The sequence below is a fragment of the Mauremys mutica genome, unplaced genomic scaffold, assembly GCF_020497125.1.
Source record: "Mauremys mutica isolate MM-2020 ecotype Southern unplaced genomic scaffold, ASM2049712v1 Super-Scaffold_100201, whole genome shotgun sequence".
Lineage (NCBI taxonomy): Eukaryota > Metazoa > Chordata > Testudines > Geoemydidae > Mauremys > Mauremys mutica.
This window is the reverse complement of record NW_025423287.1, coordinates 688,538-711,277: the sequence shown is the minus strand read 5'-3', so window position 1 is coordinate 711,277 and position 22,740 is coordinate 688,538. Positions and strand designations below refer to the sequence as shown.

Below are 22,740 nucleotides of genomic sequence, written 5' to 3'. Positions count from 1 at the left end.
ATATTTCACCTCGTCAGCTCCCTGCCATTGCCTTGGGGGGCCCTGGTTCACTGCCTCTGGCACCCAGTTTAGCCTCCTTCCTGAGGGCTGAAACGCTTTGATCTGTCTAAGGTCTGTGGGATCAATACGTGTCATGGTGTAATTCTGTGTTATTCGGGGCTCAGACTAGCTGAGCTAATGGCCCCTTCTGCCCTTAAACGCCATGAAAACATTTCCCTGGTTTCTCCTTGCGCCTGACAGACACCACAGTGAGGGGCCCGATAGAAGATCCTGGACACAGCGCTCTGGCTCTTACTTTACTTGGGGACGTCAGCGCTTTCCTAGCAAAGCTGCTGCTAAAGTTCCTGGATTTGGGGAACTGTTCGGCTCCGATTCAGAGATCTGCCTGCGGGGTGTGAACCTGCCACGAGGAGCGGGAAATGCAACCAGCAACGGGAGGCGTTGGCTGAGCTCCAGGCTGCCCCCGTGTGGCCAAAGCTTAGAACTGAGCAGCGGAGTTTAAAGCTGGCGCTGGGAAGGACCTGAACACGCGGGGCACGAAGGCTCCTGCGTGTAACACTTGTTGGGTGGGCAGCTGGGCGTAGCTGATTGCCAGGGTTCAGGGCTGCAACCCGGGGTGCTGAGCAGGTGTCTGTGCTCAGGTTGGCCTCGCTATGATGGTTTCTGGAAAGTTTGGGGTCACCAGTCTCCCTAAAGAGAGAGGAGCCAGGTCAGCCCACGAAAAGAGGCCGGCAAAACTCTGGTACCAATTGGCCGTGGGACTGCCCCTGTGAAGAGCCACTGCAGCCCCGCCAGGGAGAGCCGGTCTCTCTTTATGCAGCCCCCCCCCCCGCCACCATTCCTCAGGACGAGGGTTGTGCTCAAAGATCTGTGCCCCGTGTTTTCACCTCCATGTGAAGCGCACAGTGCAAATAACCCTCAGCGCATCAGCTCAGTTCCAGGCTCCACTTCCACCGGCTCAGGCAAGATGGTGCAGAGGAGCCCCTGGGTGGCTGTGGGCCTGGGGAGGATGGCTTTTGATTTTTCGGCCTGACCGCTACGGGCAGCAAGGCCAAAAGTCAGATGGCCGACTCTCCCGTCCACCACGCTCATCAGGAGCCCTTAGTCGACAGGCACGGAGAATGCGGGCAGCATCCCCCACTACCTCTCGCATGCAAAGCGAGCGCTCTGCCGCTTGAGCTAATTCCCTGCAGCTGGCCTGACTCTCAGGCATCGGGCAAAAAAAGGCAAGGGCTCTGTGGCCTTAAGCAGAACACAGCCTGAAATGGGGGCGGGGCGCTACCCAGAGCTGGGGAAGGGGGTCCGAGTCCCAGCCACGCTCCTCGGCACAAACACCAACGCTCCCTCCCTGGAGTGTGTCTGGGCTGAGAGTAAGCCCCTGAAACAAGCACCAAACTTCAGAAGACAACGCAGGGATAGATCACTTGACGATTGCCTGCTCTGGCCATTGCCTCTGAAGCGCCTGGCATCGGTTACTGTCAGAAGACGGGATAGTGGCCTAGATGGACCATTGGTCTCACCCAGGAGGGCCGTTCCTATCTTCACCACTTTCCTCTAACCCAAGCAAAGCCCGGAGCAGGCCCAGCTCAGCAACTCTAGGAGACTCCCTGGCCCCTGGCCCAGCATACAGCAAAACGACCCTGCCTCCGCCAGGATAGACAGCCACCTACTCCCTCTTCCAGACCAACGCAGCCCTTCCCCGCTTTGGCTGTCTCCAAGCTGTCTGCGTGCTCTGCTCTGCTCCACGGCTGCCATGCTGCCTGAGATCAGGAGACTGCCCGTGAGGTCTCACGGTCTCAGCTGAGCTGGTATCGCGTGCCACCCCGCCCATCTCCTCATTCCCTTCGTGGACCCCTGGGATGTGAGTAATTCTGTATTTGAGTGGCTCTCCCTCCCGGCCAATGAGCTTGGCGTAGACTAGCAGGGAGGGAGGAGGAAAGGGATTGTGCTCCAGTGAGAGCTCAGAAAGAAAGGTGCAGGTCCCCCACTAGAGCCCAGCCCAGCAGAGCAAAGCAGAGCAGAGCAGGCTGGAGAATGTGTGTATGGGTCTGACTACTTCTCCCCTGCTCTTCCATTTGAGCTAACTTCCCCCAGCTGTCTCCAGCCTCCAAGTCAGCGCAAGGGGGAGAAGGGCCAGGGAGGAAGAGCTTTGTGCTCCACAAGGGCTGGCTTTCTGGGAGGCCAAGCGGGGAGAGGGATGGAGGCCACTGGAGGAGCTGAGCCGGCTGACTGTCCATGGCTTCTAAAAGAAGGACAAGAGAAGGTCCTGGGGCTGCCTTGCCGCTGGAGAATGCGGGCATTGATCCCGCTGCCTCTCGCATGCACAGCGAGTGCTCTACTACTTGAGCTAATTCCCCTACCTTGGCAGGTGGCGTCTCGATCCATCCATTCGATAACGGAGGCCACATCGTTCCCCGCGCCAGCCAGTGACTCCTTCCAAAAGGGTCAGGCAAAGGAGGCTTTGCCATTGGTCAGCTAGCTCAGTTGGTTGGAGCGTGGTGCTAATAACACCAAGGTCATGGGTTCAAGCCCCATGCTGTCCACTCCGGGAGGGAGAGGGTGGCTTCTGCTCTTTTGGCTGACTGCTAGGGGTGGCAGAGGCCAAAACCAGGTGGGCCTGGAGCTGGCAAGAGCCCTGCTGGGCGCAGGCGCCGGGCAGGACCAAGCTCCTGACACTTCCTTGGGCTCCCCTCCCTGGGCACCTCGCTCGACCTGCTGCCTGAAAGGAACTTGGAGACGGGTGAGCCCGGCCGGCTGCCTTCCAGGCTCATAGGAGGCCAGGCTTGAGCTGCCCGCCCGCGAAGCCAAAATCGCAGGCCTGCCGGCTCGCCCCCAGTGTCCACAGAGGGTTGACCTGATGGCCCGAATTCTTGCCGGCCGCCAGCTCCACCCAAATGTACCCGACGCCGGATCACGCTCCCCAGCCCAAGCCACAGAGGAAGGCTTAATACTCGGCACCCCAACCTAGGGGAGAGGCTTCACACTCGGCCGGCGCAGGGTGACCTTTGGGACTTCCCTGGACACCATCCTCCCACCGCCCACAGCCAGACCCCACAAGCCCACCCCTCCGACAGGAAGGAGCAGGAGGACCACTCCGCCCAGGGGCACCACCACTTGAAGTCAGCTTCACTTGCTTTCTCTTCTACCCCTTTCCTCCCAAGTTATGCGCGCCTCACGGGAGCCGGCCCTGGGAAGAAGCAGGAACCGCACTCTGACTGGCGCAAGCCAAACGTCCACACTGAGAGTTTAGCACGGGCTCTTGAGGCACTGGAGGAACCCCATGCAGACGCACTGACGGAGCTAAGCTTTACGGCCAAGGGCCCTACCTGTGCAGAAAGCCAACTTGCTTGTGAAAAAGACTCCTCTTTCGGCTCCCCTTCCAAACTTCCAAATGCCTCCCAATGGGAAAACACACCCACTGAAACACCCAAACGGTCCTAACGCTGGGGCCAGGCGAAAAAGAAAAGCAAGGAAAAGATTTCTAAATGGCCACCCTGCCAGAGTCGTACAGCTCCGCAAGTGAAACCCATGGGAGGGACATTACACAGAAAAGGGGAATGGAAAGCTGCCCAAATTGAGATGCTGTGGAAAGCTACAGCCCCATCGCTACTCCTAGTCTGCACACTTCTTGCAACAGCTGATGAACGGCCAGGTGCTTTTCGCATCCAAGCCCACACCAGGGGAAGACCTTGAGAAGTTTCCCGTGGCTTGCCTGGTTCAGCTGGTCAGAGTGCGGCACTCGTGGAGGCAAGATGGTGCAGAGGAGTCCCTGGGTGGCTGTGGGCCTGGGGAGGATGGCTTTTGATTTTTCAGCCTGACCGCTACGGGCAGCAAGGCCAAAAGTCAGATGGCCGAATTTCCCGTCCACCACGCTCATCAGGAGACCTTAGTCGACAGGCTGGGAGAATGCGGGCATCGTCCCGTCATATGTTTATTCCCCACTTCGAACTTTAGCATCCACAAGATGGGGACCTGCATGGGCCCCTCTCAACTTAAATCCTAGTTTAGATCTGGTAAAGCTGCCACCCTCTAGAAGTTCCAGTGTCTAGCACACGCCCTGTTCCCCCAAACCTTCCCTGGGGAACACAGATCCAAATTCCTTGACTCGTAACCCTAAGGGAAATAAACCATTCCCCCACCTTCTTCCCCCTCTCCTAGTTGTTGGGAAAGATACCTTGATTCAAACTCCTTGAATCAAACAAAGAGGGATTCACTTTTCCCCCTCCACTTCCCCTGAAAATCCAAACAAGGGAAGAAATCAATCAGGTTCTAAAAAGAAAAGGATTTTATTAAAAGAAAGAAAGAAAGTACACTATCTCTGTAACACCAGGATGGAAAAACCACGAGGCGTGCTGCAGGATAGCCCCTCCCCACCAAAAAGCAATGCCGTGACCCGGATTCGAACCGAGGTTGCTGCGGCCACGGCGCAGAGTACTAACCACTATACGATCACGGCCAGGCGCTGGGGGTACAGGAAGCAGCCCACTGGAAAATGCTCAGCTCTGTGCTCTCGGGGCGGCCACCTACCTCGCCGGCGGCCACAGGTCTTTCTCAAGTCTCCCCATTACAGTCACAGGTCAAATGCTGAGCAAAGGAAAAAAGACAGGAAGCCAATCCCATGCCTGTCCCTTTTTCTGTCTTCCTCCACCCCTGGACCAAGTCCCTCCCCGTTTGTCTGGGCCATTGTCCTCATGGCCCTGGCCAGCCTATTTCCCTTTGCCGCTCTGAAACGTGCCCCCACGTACAGGCCCCGAAGCTGGTCCCGGGGGCGGAAGGCCAGGGAGAGGCTTTGGCTAGGGCCAGCGTGTCCTTGCGAGGTAATTGTCTCTCTGGAGGTGAAAGCCATCAGTGCGGGGTGCAAAGGGAAGTGGCCGTAGAAGGAGAATGGAAGGCATGTGGTGGGCAGACCAGGGATTTCTTTGTTCCCCCCTTGAAAAGGGGTCACCCTCCCCGTCAGCGAATCAAACCCCGGTCTCCCGCATGACAGGCGGGGATACTCACCACTATACTAACGAGGAAAGGGGCACAGTGAGTGGCCCCAGCTCCCACAGACCAGCTATGGTCAGCATACACCTACACCGTCGCATGGGCCCCAGCAGGCAACAGCACCCCTGGCCCTCTTCTGCTTCCCAAAGGCTTTGGCCGCAGCAACAGCCCTGGGAAAAGCCCTGGCCCTCCTCACCTGCCCTTGCCCAGCAGGACGCCTTTCCGGGCCTACACAGCTCCTCACACAACACCCGCCTGGGACCTTGCCCTCCCCTACCAGCTCAGCAGCACCTTTCTTCCTCTCAAAACCTCCTCTTGACACCCTCCCCCTTCCACACTTCACACTCACCTCATCACAAACTCACCCACGGCCCCTTTGGCTTCTCAAGCGCCTCTGGAGGGACGCAGCTTCCCAGGCATGCAGATCCGGCTGATGGCTCCCAAGTGTGCAAATCCGTCCCCGCAGAGCAGCCTCATAGTGTGACCTTGAAGAAACTGTGGAAAACGGGACAGGGGTGGGGGGGTAATAGGCTCCTATATAAGAAAAAGTCCTCCCGGACCTGCCTGTCCCTTTAAACATGGGACATCTGGTCACCCTGGAGCAGCCCCACACTCCTGCTCCCCGGTTGGTGCGTTTGTAACCCGGGGGCTGAAGCCGACGCGAGAAAGGGAAGTGAGCGAGCTCGGAGCTCTCCGGCGCCACCTGTTGGGAGCAGAGGGAAATGACTGAGCGGCGTCCTGGCTAATTTAAATATCACCTGGTTCTCTGCTGGGTGGCTCCACAGCAGAGCTCGGGTGTGGCCTGAGTGTGGCAGCACCTTATTTGCATATTAAAAGCGGCAGTTTGGGGCCATTGGGGTAAAATAGGAGTAAGTTTTGGGGTTGGGACCCACATGTTTAGTGCAGGCTGTGGGGAGCCGGGCTGAGCAGAGCCTGCCCCGACGGGGTGTGTGTGTGGTCACCCTGAGCTGGGAGCGTGTGGCCAGACATGGGGAAGGGGCTGCGGGAGAAGCTTGGTTGTAGGAAGCAGAAAGTGTTTCCTTTTTTTTGTTGGTGTTTGTGTGAGGTTTTTGTTACCTAATGAAGAGCAGTGGGGCGGGAGGGGAATTGAGACTCTGCTTTGGGGGTTGCTGTGGGGTGTGACATGAGCCACCCGGTGCTGGCTGCTGCTGTGGGGCATAGGACAGGTGGGGGGTGGGGGGGCTGTTTGGGGGCTTGAGATGAGGGGTGGTTCCTGGTTGGCTGGTGCCAGCCTGCCTAGTGTTTTCTGACAGCTAATCACCCATTGGCCCTTGCGTGGGGCAGGTCTCTGAAAGCTGATCTCCCATTGGGCCCTCCCCAACTGACGTTTCTGACAGGCTCAGCTCCCATTGGTGACGTTGTCTGACAGCGATGCGGGGCGGAGACGCCAGGGCCTTGTGCGCTCAGAGCTCAGCGCCCCCCGCGAGAAGCGGCGCGCGGGGCCGGGTCCCAATGCCGGGCGGAGGAACCGAGACCGCAGCAGCGGCGCCGCCTCCCACCTGGCGAGAAGCCGCAGCACCGGGGGGGGTCACAGGGCGCGAGACGCTTCCGCGCGCGGCTGTTTTCTGCCGGTCGCGGGGTGACGGGTCCTGCCCGGGGCGGCCGGGGGGTCCCGATGGCAGCTGGGGGCTCTGGCATCCGCCCGCCCGCGGCGGCTGGGAGCTGCGGGGCCACCTGCAATGGCCATGGGCTGCGGCTTCTCCTCACCCCCCCCCCGGTGACTGGGAGCTCCGGGCTCTGCCTGCGGTGTCTGAGCGCTGGGGGCTCCTCTCCTGCCTGGGGGGCCGGGAGCTCCCGGGGCTTCGGCGCTGCAGGGTCTGTGAGCAATGACGTGGGGCTGCAGAGTCCTCACGCCATCAAGGCCTGTTGGGAAATCCTGGGTCCATCCGCAGCAACCGGGAGCTCTGGGGTCCACTCGTAGGAGCTGCAGGGTCCATAGGCAGTGGGGTGGGGCTGTGGGGGCTCCCCGCCCCCCATGGCTGCTGGGAGCTCCAGGGTCTGCCTGTGGGAGCTGTGGGGAGATGAGGGGTTTGGGGTGGAGGAGGGGGCTCCAGGCTGCAGGGTGGGGCCGAGGGATTCAGAGTGCAGGAGGGGGCTGTGGGTTGAGGCAGGGGGTTGGGGTCCAGGACGGGGGATGGCTCTGGGGTGAGGACAGGGATGAGGGGTTCCAGGTGTGGGAGGAAGCTCTGGGCTGGGGCAGGGGGGTGAGGGCTCTGGGGTGCAAGAGGGGGCTCTGGGTTTCGGGTGTTTCAGGGCTGGGGCAAGGGGTTGGGGTGCAGACTTACCTCAGGTGGCTCCTGGTCAGCGGCGCAGCAGGGGGGACCTACTGGCCACTTCCAGGGCACAGTGCGGTGCCCTAGGACACGTAGGGACCAGCCTGCCTGAGCCCTGCAGCACCGCTGACCGGACTTTATAACCCAGTCACCCCACTGGGAGCTCCAGGGTCCCCCTGTCCCATGTGGTGGCTGGGAGCTCTGGGATCCACTCACAGCAGCTGGGAGCTGTGGGGTCCATCCGTGGTGGCATGGGCCTGTGGGAGCCCCTTCCGACACTGGTGGCTGATAGCTGTGAGGCCCCCACCGGCCGACAGCTCCAGTCTTGCTGCCCCAGGGCTGAGGTGGAAAATGTCACTGAGATCTCTGAAAGTCACAGTTTCTGTGACGCCATTTATATAATCTTAGCCTTAATAGTTGTTGACTGTCTCTCTCAATCTAGAGGTCTGTTCTAGGGCACATGGGACAGGGAAGACAGAAGCTCACCCCCCAGCACAGGTTTGGGCAGAAATGGCTCTTGGGCTATTTGCTGTGCATGCAGAGGACTTGTCCAGGCTGGTGGAGCAGCTCAGCCAGATGAGGAGCTGGAAGAAGGAGACCGGAGCAGCCTGGACATCCCACTTTTTCTCCACAGCCACTGCCTATCAGCAGGATTCCTCCTTCTCCTCAGTGAGACCAAATCTAAGCACCTAGATAGCCGGTCTGTCCGCTGCACCCCAATCCCTCATGCCTGAGCCTCCCTGCCAAAGTCCTGTACCTGGCTCCAGAGAATTGTCTCACATCTCGCTGGGAACTCGACTTCTTGTGCCCAGAGAGTCTCGGCCCCACTCAGTAGAGGACCTGAGAAACATAGTGTCTGCCTTTTCCAAATAAGTACTTGGAAAGGTTTTGTTCCTGTGACCACATGGCCTAATGGATAAGTTGTCTGACTTTGGATCAGGCGATTGAGGGTTCAAGTCTCTTCATGGTTGTGTTGGTGCAGTTTTACCTTTGTGCTGAAAGTCCTGCTCCCTTCAGGGCTGGAACCTCTTCTTGGCTGCTCAGGCCAATGCTCTGGCTTCAGCTAGAGCCCCGGGAAGGAGTTGGGGGTTGGGTGTCACAAAGGCTGGGGCATGAGCCCCAGGTGCTTCCAGTCTCACCTTTGCCCTTCCTGACTTGCCAAAGAAAATGGGCAGCTGCCCGGGCTAGAGTGTGGAGCACTTTCCCTCTTCCAAGTGTGCACCTGTCCCTGTGCTGGACGGTACTTGCTAAATAGCACCTTGGGAGCCTGGGTGTTTCTCTGCTTCTCGCCAGCTGGGGAAAAGCCTCTTGGGGTAAAATCTCCTGCCCCACTGCCAAAGTCAGCACCTTGAGTGGGAATGGTAAGATGCCCCACCAGGGGGGCTGGCCCTGCTTTCCTACCATCTTCTGATGTTGGCCACAAAGCATCAGCTGCTGGCTGTGGGTGGTTTTCAGTGGGGGTTTGCCATGCCAGGGAGCAGGGAGCAGCCTGGCTGGGTGTCTCTGTGGCTGTCTGCTGGCCACGCATAGGCTTGGTTCTCCCCTCCTCTTGCCCTGCCCTTGGTTGCTCTGTGGCTTTTAAGCCGTCCCTTGGAGCTGTCAGCACCAGCCGCCTCTGTCCTAGGTGCCCAGAGGAGGAGAGGTGCTGGGCTCCAGCCTGGGACTCTTCCTCCCTCCTGCCTTTTCCTGACTATGAAACCTGACCCTGACACCCTTTCTTCAAGCGCCATGTGGGCAAGAGAAAAAGTGTGGTAGAAAGCACAAGGGCCAAACGTGTGGGCATCAAAAATCCCAAACACCCAGTCAAACCATAGCCACTTCTAGACCCCATTCCAACCAAAGACCTGGCTCCAGGGGGTATGAGTCACTCAGCACAAGGTAAACAACTCATTTTCATACAGCTGGAGATAGGAAAGCACTTGGATCTCCAGGGATTTACCACAAGGTCCCACTGAGATTTGAACTCAGATTTCAGCATGCCAACCATTACACCATGGGCCCAGCCTGTGCTAGTTTCTCTGAACATTGGTGACCCTAGCATAGAATACCAGGGTTGAAAGAAACCTCAGGAGGTATCTAGTCCAACCCCCTGCTCAAAGCAGGGCCAATCCACAGACAGATTGTTATCCTAGATCCCTACATGGCCCTCTCAAGGACTGAGCTCACACACCTGGGTTTAGCAGGCCAATACTCAAACCACTGAGCTCTCCCTCCCTCACAGGCCCAGCTTGTGTAAGGGGACTGTTGGCCCTTTACTAAAACTGAGTGTGGTTTTTTGGTTGGCTAGTTCCCAGTCCCAATAGAAGGGGGAAGGGCCAATGGGAAATCAGGCCCCTGAGACTGACAGGCCCCTGGGGCGATGGTCAGCAGCTGGTAGGGAACAAGTGAGAATTTGTTAATGAGTAAAATTCCTGGTGAAAATTGGCAAAGCTGTGGAGAGTTTGAAACGTTCCAGTGAATTTACACATGAAGATACAAACAGAGAGAAAGAGAACATCACAGACTGCACAGGCCCACACAGACATAAACAAAAACCAAACCCACACAGCACACAGAGCCATAGACACATAAGGGAAAGCCACACAAAACATAGAACAAATCCACACCAAAAAGTACAGCAAAAGCCCACAACAGGAAAGTACAAAAACCACATACCAAAAGAATACTTAGCAAAAACCAATCTGCATGCAAAAGTCATACACACACACACACACACACACAGAACTATATGGCATCCACCAAAATCACACAGGACCTACATGCACATCAACATGGCAGACAAAAAACCCAGCCCCAACATACAGAAAGCCAGGCAGGGTTTGAGTCTCACCGCGAAGAGGGTGAGCACACAGGTGGTTTGGGGAGCAAAGACTGAGGGGGAGTCGGGGGCAGTGCTCTGGGCTCTGCCTGACGCCTCCTGACACAGGCGGCTGGTGGAGAGCAGAGCCTGGTAGATCTGTGGACTCTGCCCTGCTCTCTGTAAAGCAAGGGGACCTCAGTGTCTTCTGAGCTGCAATTGCATTTTCTGCAGGGCAAAATGATTGGCAGAAGCCATTTGCTTAAAGGAAACTGGTGCTGTAGGTGAGGTTTGAGCTCCCAACCTCAGCATAACTCCACTCAGCACTGCTCTGTAAGTACTGGGCACTAACCCATTGCACCCCTGAACCCAGCTTTTAGGAGCTTGTCTCTATGTTTCACGGATGGATTAGCGGAGTGGGGGGGTTGCATTAGCTAAAACAAATCCATATTAAAGGCTGCAGGATGGCAGCAGCAGAGGTGGGGAGCCTCCTTCCATGTGATAGAGCTGGTTCCCCCTTCCATTACTCAGGGGAAGGTTGGTACTTTGAGCCCACCCGGTGCTGGAATGTCTCATGGGTGAGATTAACAAGACTCTTGAGAAGGGAAGGGAAGTCTTTTCTATCCCTGCCTAGCTCCATTGGTCTCCTGTGGCCCTTTCGGCTCTCTGCTCCCCTGTTGGGGAGATGCAGAGACAAGCCCCCATCTGGGTGGGTCACCGAGAGGCTGTGTCCCATGGCGTGTGTGGGGGAGAGGGGTAGGGGTGGGATGGGGCTCAAGGGGAGAAGGTTGTGTGTGACAGTGTGGGGGGGAGGGTGTGTTCCTTAGGATAGAAATGATAGAAAACACAGGGGAGGTGACAGTGAAGCCCCGTGTCTGAGTGTTATGACCCTGTGTGGTGCCACCGTTCACCTTCCCCTCCTATGGGCTCAGCTTTCATTGAATCCAGCATTTTTTCACCTGTCCTCACCACAGAGGTGTCCCACCTGCCTCAGCTACCGAGTGTCCCTCTTAGAGACGCTGAGGACTGGAACTGATTTCAGCTGCTGGACAGCTCTGCTAGGTCTTTATTCATTTGCACAGGAAAATGCTGAGTGTTTAAATTCATTTCAAGCCCCCTGCCCCCATTCAGCGAACTCCTGAACATACTGGAGATGGGTCTGGAAATCGATTTTCATTCGAAAAAGTTTTTAAAGGGAATCACTTGGATTGGAAGTAGGAACCCATTACCCTACAGGGAAACATTCACCCACTGACCTACCCTCACAACAGAGAGTGTCATGTATAGCCTAGAGCAGGACCAGTTTTTAACCTGGGGGTTAGTAAACTTTCTCTCTTCTATACAAACACCACAGCTTACAAACTCCCCACCCCCGCTCTGTGTCACCAGAGCACAACAACAACTCTCCTTGGAGCACACACAGCTCCCCAGCTCCCTGCCCGTCAGTCTCTCCAGCATTGCTCCAATCCCTTAAAGCAGAGGCTCAACCACAATTTACCTTAGGGCCAGTGCCAGTCCTCCAGTCCTCCCAGTGGGCCAATAATGTCACTCATACCGCCCAGAACCCACCCCCCAAAACTCCACCCTCCACCTGCCTAAGGCTCTGGGAGGGAGTTTGGGTGGGGGGAGGAGGTCTAGGGTGCAGGCCCTGGGCTGGGGATTGGGGTGCAGGAGGGGTGCAGGGTCTGGGGGGAGTTGGGTGCAGAAGGGGTGAGAGGCTGGTCTCTGGGAGGGAGTTTGGGTGGGGGAGGGGTTCTGGGGGGCAGGCTCTGGGATGGAGTTTGCAGCGCTGTAACAAGGGTGAGGCGAGTGAGGCACTTGCCTCGGGCGTGCAAAGTGGAGGGGCGCAGCTCTGCCACGATCAGCGGCGCTTCAGCAGCAGCTCTACTGCCACCGCTTCTTCGGCAGCAATTCGGCAGTGGGTCCTTCTCTCCGAGAGGGACTCAGGGACCCGCTGCCGAATTGCCGCCGAAGGATGAATGAAGCAGCGGCGGCAATTCGGCGGCAGGTCCTTCCCTCTGACAGGGACTGAGGGACCTGCCGCCAAAGAGCCTGGAGCCGGCCCTTGCCTCAGGCACAACAATTCCTTGTTATGGCTCTGAGAGTTTGGGTGCTGGGTGCAGGCTCTGGGCTGGGGCAGGGGGTGGGGGAACAGGAGGAGGGGTGGGGGTGCAGGCTCTGGGAGGGAGACTGGGGCAGGCGGGAGGGGGTGTGTGGGAAGGGGGAGGGGGTGCAGGCTCTGGGAGGGAGTTTGGGGCAGGCGTGTGTGGAGGGGGGAGCAGGCTCTGGGAGGGAGTCAGGAGTGTGGCGCTTACCTGGGGCTCCAAGACGGGGTGGGCTGGGGGGCCTCCGTGTGCTGCTGCCCCCAGGCATCACCCCCACAGTGTCCCATTGGCTGCAGGGGCTTGGGGCGGGGGCAGCGCGCGGAGGCACAGACCCACCCTGCCCTGCCATGGGGAGGGGCCAGCAGCCACTGGAGCGAGCAGGCAGACACTGCTCAGCTCCGCTGCACTGACGGGGCCCCTGGGGGGGGAGCGCCTGGGGGCAGCAGGTGGGGCCAAGGGAGTGACCTGGTCCCAAAACTGCTGGAGCCCCACGGGTGAGACCTGGGGACCAGGACTGCCAGCCAGACAAACACCTTTAAGAGGACGCATCCCTCTCCCTGTCAAAAACTGATCTTCCTCCTTCAGTTCAGTGTCAGCCTGAATTGTTCCTTATCCCGGCAGAGCCAGAGGATTGAAAGCAGCAACATCAAACCCCTGTGTAGCAGGAATGGACATAAACACTCCCTGGTATCTGAGGAGATGTTCAGTTTTGCCCTTGGTCAACTACAAGGCTAAAGGGAAAGGAGGTGGCGCCAGGTATAAAGAGTGAAACACGACACATCATAGTTATGCCCATGGTGGCTGCAAAATCTTTTGATGTACTTCTTCTTATCAGCAGTGTATTGTTTTCTCTGGAGCCTAGGCCTTGACCAAGAAATTTGTACCTTGATAAAATAATCGACTGCCCCTGGTGAAGGCAGAGGACTTGACACCCACTGTGGTGTCCCTACACAGGTACAAGTACTAACAACATGGCTGCCTTTTAAGCATAGATTTTAATCAGGGCAATAAATTGATACAAATCCCTGTTAAATCATTTCTCAGCCCGAGTCCTTCCCCCACATTCCCTAAAGCATTGGGCCACCATGTGGACATTTCATTTCCGACCTCAGTTTCACACAGAGACACAATTTCCTTTGCACCGATCCATGAACAGCAAAACCTCCCTGTGTCTCTGGTCTGAGCCACGGCATTCAATTCCAGTGAACCCTTTTCTCCTGCAATGGCAATGGTCAGACAGAGGGGATGTGGCACCTCCATCCCTGCCAGGGAGATATTGGCTCAGCTCTTTCTTTCTGCTGCTGTTGTTAGTCCATGAAACACCAAGGGTGGAATGCAAGACTGAGTTCATGCAGCAGCCCTCAGTGCCCCAGAGAAATCCTGCTCCCTGCTATTGGAACGATGTGCTGGAGATTTGACTAGGAAAGAGACTGTCTGAATTGTCAGAGTGGGGAATGAACAACAATCTACAGCAATGTCGTTCACACAAACACACTCTGATCATGCTCCAACTGGAAGGGAAATGGGCAGGAATTCTCGCTGTTCAGCCCAGGACACACTTACACTAATGCAGCCGTGAGTGTGCTGGGGAAGCTGGTCTGAGCAAACAATTTGAAGTGACAATTCAGTGAGAACAGAATCATCATGTAGTAAAGTGGGTGTATGTCAAGTAGTTGTGGCCGAGTGGTTAAGGTGATAGACTAGAAATTGTTTGGGGCCACCCTGTGGAGGTTCAAATCCTGCCAACTATGCAAGCACTGCACTGTTGTTATTATATCTTAGTACTTGAGCATCCACAGTGTGAACTGGAGCCAGATCTAGTTTCACTCTGTCTACACTTAAAATGCTGCTGTGGCACTGCTATAGCACTTTGGAGTAAACAGTGACTGGAGGGGTTTTCCCATCCCTGTAATAGCTACATGGACAGAACAATTCTTCCTTTTCTTTAGCACTATCTAACCAGGGCTTAGGTCACCTTAACTATATGGGTTTGGCAGGGGGGGGGTCACACCCTGAGAGACGTCCCTCTGCCAGGAGGTAATAATTGAAGGGGGCATTTTTGAGTCCTCCCCTGCCTCAGGGTCCCCTGGCTGGAATTCTACATTCCACAGGGCCAAATGAGGGGATGATGCCATTTGGCTAATGAAAACTAGTACTCCAGGTGAGGTTTGAACTCACAACCTCAGCATAGCTTCTTTCAGCACTGCTCTATAAGTACTGTGCGCTAACCAACTGTGCCACTGGAGCACCTGTTCACTAGGATTCTCCAAGACCCCTAGGCTGATAAAAGCAAGGAGTGACCCCAAAACTGAGCTGAGAGCGGATAGCAACAAGTGTTGGTACTTGGTGGGGTGGATTCTTCTTAAGGGTTCCAGGCACCATTTCTGTTGTATCGGGAAACAGAGACGAGACATGGCTGCAGTGAGGCGTCTCAGGATAGTCCCGGACCGCTGCTTTTATTCTCTTTCTTACAGACTGGTTACTCAGTATTACATGATTGACATCACACAGGTTACTTATAACTATATGATTGATACACCTGTTTACTTCATTCTGATTGGTTAAGGCTGGCTTTCCTCACCGGCCTCACCGGGCCATTGTCCTGAGTGACTAGCATAACAGAATGTGCATGCTGTACTTGTACTATTGAATGGTTCAATGCAGAGACAGCGTGGCTTGCCAGCACTTGTACCTACATCTCACCCTTTTTTGTTTTGTTAACTATGACTAATACTTTCGGGGGGGCTCCGGGCTAGTCCATGGACAGCCCTTAATGAAGAGAGAAACAAGTGAAGGGACACACTGAATGCCACAGCAAAACAGCACGAGTAATAGTACAGTGAGTCCCCCAAAGGTGACAAGCTGATGCAACCACCCAGTGTTAGGAAGCCATGAGGAGAGCCAATCCCACCATCCCGAGAAGGGGTCTGGATTGTATCTGATTTGATCTGTTAAATTTTTAATTATCTTGAGTTGATTTTCAACTGAATGATGATGATCAGAAATATTAAAGCAACACATATCATTAACCTTTTCACATCCATAATGATGCAGCATAAGTAAATAATCTATAGCCGCTCGATTTTGCAATACCCCATGGCGGATGTCTTCCTGCTCATCATTAAGAAGGGCTATAGCGGTAGATGTTGCATTCAAAGCCTTAGTGGCTGCACAAGCTAAACCATTGATTCACATACTGTTTCCCGAGGCTAACCCGGGGACCCCAACAAGAGAGACAGCCAAAGCGACAGTCTCAGTTTTAGAAAGTAAATGTACATGGCTATCACAAGAAGCATCCAAAGGGAGACTGCGACTAACTCGCGAAGTATTTAACAGTTGCCTTTTAGTTGGTAATATGAGTGCAAGTCGGCTTAGGCAACAACAAGTGCCATCACTAAGATTGGCGGGCATATAATTGAAAGTATATCCTGAGCATGTCCAAAACCACCCATTTGGCAGCTGTACATGCTTGTATAGATAAGAGATATTTGTCACAGCAGAACAATTCAAGGCTGGAGCAGGAAACTGCTTACAATTACTCATAGTACAGTTAGTCATGCGGGCACAGGTTATGTTATGTGTGGCTGCATATGGGGTTCGAAGGGCAAGCGCATTCCTAGGTCTACGAGGTGTTTGGGGTCCCCAATTATGATAGCCAGCATAACCCAAGCCATGAATAGTGGAATTTGGCCCCAGACTAGAATAAAACCAAGTAGCATTTTCAACATCATTAGGATTATGGCATACAGGAATCAGACAGGTACCTAAGATGTCTCCCACCGTAACTTGCTGGGAGAGGCAAAAGGATGTCTGATTCAAGGTGTGAATAAATGTCTCCCACACATTGGTGGAAGGGAGAGGGGCTGCAACACCTTGCGGCAAACACAGAACGGTCACCCAAATATACATAACCCAGCAAAGAGAATTAGCATTTAAGCTGGCTATTAGCGCAAGAAAGTAGTTTTCTGTAGTCTTATCCGCCTTAGTTTGCTCTAATACATGTTCAGCCTGCCGTGATAAAGCTTTGACCTGCCCCCAAGTTATGGCAGTGTTAGGTGTGCCATGCTTTCGGGCCTTGTCAATCTTGTCCACCCTATCCGTCAGGGTTAGACTGAAGTCCGGAATGGGATTCTTTAGCCCCTGATGCCAGGCCATCTCTCCACGGCTTCACAAAGCGAGCGGGAACCCACACAGGGCCGGTTTCAGTTGACACTGCTGCATAGCCCCGGCCCCAGGTGATGAGTGGCACAGGCAGGCTCCACTCTGGTCCTGGCAACTTGCGATATATCACCTTCGGCGCCGGAAGGGGCTCGGTCTGTCTATAATGGCGCTGGGCTCTAGATAAAAACTGATTATTAAACAAAGTTAAATTCAAATGATTCAGAGTAAACAAGACACGAGCCAGCCATTCTTCCTTATCTGGCAAGGATAGGGGCACTCCTCCTTTTTGTTTTTGTTTAGTAAGGGCCTCCTTTAGGGTGCGGTTAGCCCGCTTAACAATGGCCTGACCCCGGGAATTATAAGGAATGCCGAATTTGTGGAGAATGCCCCACCGGGCACAAAATGCGGCCATGGCGCAGGAACAGTAAGCAGGACCATTGTCGGTTTTTAACTCAGCGGGGCTGCCCATTACCGCAAAACTGCGAATCAAGTGATTACAAACATGTTTGGTAGCCTCCCCTTTTTGGGCAGTTACCCAAGTGTAACCAGAAAACGTGTCGACGACAACGTGCAGGTATTTCCAAGGGGAGAAAGGGGGAAAAAGGGTGACATCCATCTGCCAAAGTTGATTGGCTCCGAGACCACGGGGATTTACCCCTATGGGAGGACCCTGTGGGTTAAGGGTTCATTGAGGGCATTGTTGAACAATACCTCGAGCATCAGAGAGAGGGATCTGAAATTGTTTAGCCAATGCCTTGGCATTTTGATGGTGTAGGGCATGACTTTCTATAGGAGTACAAGGGAATGCCCTGAGTTGGGCATCCGCCTGGGCATTGCCTTCTGTCAACATGCCAGGGAAAGGTTGGTGGCTTCGAATATGAGCAATAAAAAACTGATCGGTACGGGAATGAATGAGATGTTGCAATGCTAAAAACAAAGCTAGCAAATTTTTATCTAGCGCTGGTGATACATAGCTACCACTAATATTCGAAACAACATTGGCTACATATAAACTGTCAGTGATAATATTAAACGGTTGCATAGAAAAACGATTAAAGGCTAAAATTACTGCAGCCAGCTCAGCACGCTGGGCGGAGCTTTGGGGTAGGGTAAACAGAGAACACCAGTGGGTAGTAGATGGGTCACGCCAAGAGAGAACCCCACGGTTTGGACTCCCGTCCGTAAATACTGTAAGCACATCTGGCAGCGGGGTTGGGGAGAGTAAATAGCAAAAGTTAAAGGGTAATCGCTGCGTCATGCTGAAACGGGGGTCCTTCAAAGTGTGACAGGAGAAGACCCCAGTAAAGGCTGAGCATGCACACTGAACCTCGGGGTTAGTTTCACAAAGAGTTTGCCATAAATGCAAGGGGATCGGAAGTACTATTTCAACGGGATCAATGCCTAAAAGAACCCACGCTCGCTGGCGTCCCTTGGTGATAAGGGAGGCAAGCATGGAGGGAAGGGGAGTAAGGGTGTTTGCCGGGGTATGGGCGAGATAAAGCCATTCAAGGATTCGCACCGTCCCAGCCTCGGGTGCTTGAAAGAGGGCGGCACAAGGCTGGGTCACCCCTTGAAGACAAGCGAGACGTGGAGGCTCGTTATCCATGGCACGATCCACCCAAACCTTTGCGAGAGATTGATTTACCTGCTCAATGGCATCTAATTGTGTTTTTGTGAGAGAAATGATATCGGAGGGGTGACGCCCCTGCTGAAGAGCATCAAATAATGGACTTAACATGTTGGTATCAAGGCGATAATAGGGACGTACCCAATTAATTATGCTGAGGACTTGCTGAAGGGTGACGTAATTAATGTTGGTTTTCAAGGCAATTTGCGGGATAATCGGAATGGAATAAGTGGCCATCATTTTGTGGCCCAGATAAAGGAAAGGTTCTATACATTGTACCTTTTCTGGGGCTATTTGAAGGCCGTATTCCTGGAGCATATTTTGCAGGTCAGTTTGCCATGAAGGAGGGAGTTCTGGTCCTGCTATGAGGATATCATCCATATAATGGTAAACCTTAAGCATAGGGTACCGTTTGCGAAAAGGTAAGAGAGGCTGATTTACGTAATATTGACAGAGGGTGGGGCTGTTTAGCATACCCTGGGGAAGAACCTTCCAATGGTAGCGTTCTGTTGGCTGACTATTATTCAAAACAGGGATAGTAAAGGCAAAGTACTTTCGATCACGGGGGAGGAGAGGAATAGAGAAAAAACAATCCTTAAGATCGATTACTGCTAACTGATAATCATGTGGTATAACATTCGGATTCGGGGTCCCACATTGAAGGGCTCCCATAGGTTCCATAATTTTGTGTATAGCTCGGAGATCATGTAATAATCGCCAGCGGCCAGATTTTTTCTTAATAACAAATACTGGAGTATTGTATGGGCTAGTAGTAGGCTCAATATGTCCCTCGGTTAATTGTTCCTGAACTAATTCCTTAAGGGCTATTAATTTTTCCTGAGGGAGTGGCCATTGCTCAACCCACACTGGGACGTGGGTTTTCCATTCCAGTGGGAGGGCAGTGTGTGAGGAGCATTGACGTGTCATGGCACCACTAGGGAGGCTCCCAGCTGAGACAATAGGTCTCGTCCCCAGAGATTAATGTCAATTGGCAAAATGCACGGATGAATTTTTGCAACCTCTCGCCCCTCTTCACTATCCCATACTGAGAGCCAATTGGTGCTTTGTCGGGAAGATTGCGGGCCTCCCACTCCCCAAACAGAGAGGGAAACTTCGGAAGGCCAGGAAGGGTCCCAATGCTTTTGTGCAACTACTGAAACATCCGCTCCAGTGTCTAGCAACCCATAGAGCTCCTTACCGTTGATGATATACTTACGGGTCGGTTTGTGGGTTCGGATGTGTTGTAATACTGCAGCAATCTGTGGATGAAAAAGGAGACCTTGCTCCAGATTAACGCGAGTAGAACCAAATCCGCCGGCACGACTCGCTTGGCCGGGTCCGGCCGGCGCTGTGTAAGGTAAGATTAGCAGTTGAGCCCAAGAATCTCCCGCCTTTAGCTGAAGGGGAAGATGACTCCAAATTTGAACATAAATAACTCTGGTGTAATCAGAATCGATAACTCCGGGCACAATCATAATAGACTGACTACTGGCAGAAGAACGAGGCAAAATTAACTCAAATGTGTCTGGGGGAAGCGGACCAGAAAGCTGCGTAGGCATGAGGAGTACGTCACCAGGGAGAGGGGATTGCATATCTACTGCATTAATAAGATCCAAACCAGCACTGCCTTTTGTGGCTGGTCGAGCAGCTGTGGCAGGCAAAGCTCCCTCCTTTAAACCGGGGCTGGAGGGGGGCCCGGTCGAAAGTTTCCCGAATTATCTGGGGTTGAGGAGCGACATTGATTAGCCCAATGATATCCTTTATTACATTTTGGGCACTTTTTAGAAGGACGGCCCCCGGTGGTGTTAGTTCCGCCCTTATGAGCACCACCTCCTGGGGCCCGGCACTCCTTTTTGAAGTGTCCAGGTCGCTGGCAGTTAAAGCAGTTACCTGTAGGTTTGTTACCTTGACGGATTGCTCCCGCCAACAGTGCCATAGCGTGGGTCTGAGTGCCCACTTCGGCACATGCCTGCAACATGTCAGCGAGTGTGTAATTAGGGCGGTGAATGATAGTTTGGAGAATTTTCCAACAGTCAGCATTGGACTGCTCATACGCTAAGCGTAAAAGGAGTTCCGTCTGAGCGTCCGGATTGTCAATTTGGCGTTGAACAGCCTCCTTGAGGCGATCAACGAAATGATGATAAGGTTCAGTAGCTTGTTGTTTAACATTTGTGAATGATCGAAGGGGCTTGCCAGAGGCTGGAACGCGCCGAAAGGCTCTCTGAATGCACATTGCCGTGCGGTGAAAAGATTCCATGGGCAATATAGATTGTTGCTCCATGGTGGCAAAAGCTCCTGTCCCATATATTTGCTCAGCAGTATTCTGCGCGTTACCGAGTGCTAGGGCTGCCAACCTAAATTCATTATCCCATACCACGTACTGTGCAGGGGAAAGGATCATACGAAATAGATGTTTCCAGTCCTCCGGGATCATAGTATAACTATTAGCGATCCCTTCTATCATACCCTGCACATAAGTGGAACGCAGCCCTGACTCACGTACCGCTTTGTTAAGCTCCCGAAGAATTGAATATGGGAGGGTGGAGTGCCGAGCTACCACCTCACCTGCCTCATTGGGAGGGTCATAAGACAGGGGAAACATCAAAGGGATTTCTCCCTCCCATTCTTCCAATAAGGGGTCCTGCCCGCTCGCCCGCGCCGCCGCAAGGGCGGCACAGACAGCACCCTGATGAAGGGACTTCTGCCCCAGGGTGTCCACCACTGGTGTAGAAGTTTTTGGTGCTAAAAAAGGGGCTGGTGGGAGCACTCGGGGATAGGCGGGAGGTGCCTCTACCGAGAGCAAGGGAGGTGCAGAGGGGGACGCCTCTTTTCGTAATCTCCCCACCGCAGCTGAACAGTGCTGCCACAACAGAATATGTTGGATCTCGGCTCGAGGTTCCCTAAACAATGCCTCTCCGATCTTTATCCAATCGGAGTGATCTAGGGAGCCTCGGTTCGAGTACCATGGGCACTTATACTCAATCACTCGGAGCAATTCCTCCAAGTGCCGTAACGATACTGCAGTACACCCGTCCTGTTTGATAAGCTTCAATAACTCTTTTGCATGATCTTTTTGCTCAATGGATAAATCCCCCCCCATACTCACGAGGGAGCGCGTTGCGCTGTGGTGCACCAAGGCTAAGCCAGCCGATGAGTCGGGGGTCCTGTGTCTGGATCACGTCGGGGTCACCAGATGTTGTATCGGGAAACAGAGACGAGACAAGGCTGCAGTGAGGCGTCTCAGGATAGTCCCGGACCGCTGCTTTTATTCTCTTTCTTACAGACTGGTTACTCAGTATTACATGATTGACATCACACAGGTTACTTATAACTATATGATTGATACACCTGTTTACTTCATTCTGATTGGTTAAGGCTGGCTTTCCTCACCGGCCTCACCGGGCCATTGTCCTGAGTGACTAGCATAACAGAATGTGCATGCTGTACTTGTACTATTGAATGGTTCAATGCAGAGACAGCGTGGCTTGCCAGCACTTGTACCTACACATTTCACCCTTTTGTTCTTCCCTGTGTAATAACAGAGCTGGTTAAGACTCAATGGAGAGTCTTGCTGCAGACCAACAGAGCTGAAATCACTGATAACCAGCTCTAAGCATTAGTCCTGCTTTAGGACAGTGTCTCTCATGCAAGCCGAGCCTGCCCCGAGCCAGGTACCCTGAGGTGGACGGACCGAGCCTGCCCCGAGCCCGGTACCCTGAAGTAGACGGGCCGAGCCTGCCCCGAGCCAGGTATCCCGAGGTGGACTGGCCGAGCCTGCCCCGAGCCTGATACCCCGAGGAGGAGCCCGAGCGTCGCCCTGACCCACGTCCGGAGGAGCAGCCCGACCTAGACCGTCTTCAGCCTGCCGAGGAGCCCATGGTATGGGACCCCGCTGCCGAGCCCAGCGGGGAGCAGGTACCCGAGGAGGGGGAGATGGAGTGTAGCCCGGGGGTAGCCGACCCCTGTCCGGCTGAGGGCACCGACGTGCCCATGTCAGTGTGTTGCAGCCAGGATCCCCACTGACTGCAGCGGATCCACGCCGCTGCTAGGGCCCCGGGCTGGGACACAGTGGAGTGGGTGGGCCTGTGTCCCCCCCTGCCACCCCACTCACGGGTGGCAGACTCCCCCCTCCTACCAGCGTTCCGGCCGAGAAGCCTGCACTTACCTGGGCTTCCGGAACTGTTGTTGTAGCTCAGCTCCTGCTACAAGGATCTGAGCCCTGGGGCTGTTATTACTGCTCAGCTCCTGCTATAAGGACCTGAGCCTGGAACTCTTGTTTCTTGCCCCGCCCTGATTGAGGGCCTGGGCTTTCTGAGACTGATGCCGCTGCTCAGCTCCTGAAGTAAGGACCTGAGCCCTGAGACTGGTGCTACTGCTCAGTTCCTGAGGCAAGGACCTGAGCCCTGAACTGGTATTACTGCTCAGCTCCTGCTAAAAGGATCTGAGCCTTGAACTATTGTTTCTTGCCCCGCCCTGATTGAGGGCCTGGGCTTCCTGAGACTGATGCTACTGCTCAGTTCCTGAGGCAAGGACCTGAGCCCTGAACTATTAGTACTGCTCAGCTCCGGCTGTAAGGAGCTGAGCCTAGAACTGCTGTGTTGCTGCCCCGCCCTGATTGAGGGCCTGGGCTTAGCTCATTAACTTTGTGGTGCTCAGCCTGCAGGAAGGACCTGAGCCCCTTGGACCCTTGTGTGGTGCCCAGCCCTGAGCTGGGGCTCGGGCTTGCTGACTTGGTGACTGCTCAGCTCTGGCTGCGAGGACCGGAGCTGA

The 22,740-nt window shown here is 54.4% G+C and overlaps 1 long non-coding RNA gene and 2 other non-coding genes across 3 annotated transcripts; 1 reads left to right on the top strand and 2 right to left on the bottom strand.

The window, feature by feature from the left end:
• The first annotated feature begins 2,469 nt into the window (after positions 1 to 2,469).
• TRNAI-AAU lies at positions 2,470 to 2,543 on the top strand. Its single transcript has one exon. It is a non-coding gene; the product is annotated as a tRNA-Ile (tRNA).
• An 11,792-nt stretch (positions 2,544 to 14,335) lies between these two features.
• Positions 14,336 to 14,429, bottom strand: TRNAI-UAU. Its single transcript has 2 exons — positions 14,392 to 14,429; positions 14,336 to 14,371 (listed from the first exon to the last, which is right to left on the bottom strand). It is a non-coding gene; the product is annotated as a tRNA-Ile (tRNA).
• Positions 14,430 to 16,437: 2,008 nt separating this feature from the next.
• LOC123359997 lies at positions 16,438 to 21,270 on the bottom strand. Its single transcript, XR_006575945.1, has 3 exons — positions 21,077 to 21,270; positions 19,187 to 19,229; positions 16,438 to 16,530 (listed from the first exon to the last, which is right to left on the bottom strand). It is a non-coding gene; the product is annotated as an uncharacterized LOC123359997 (long non-coding RNA).
• Between the last annotated feature and the right edge of the window lie 1,470 nt (positions 21,271 to 22,740).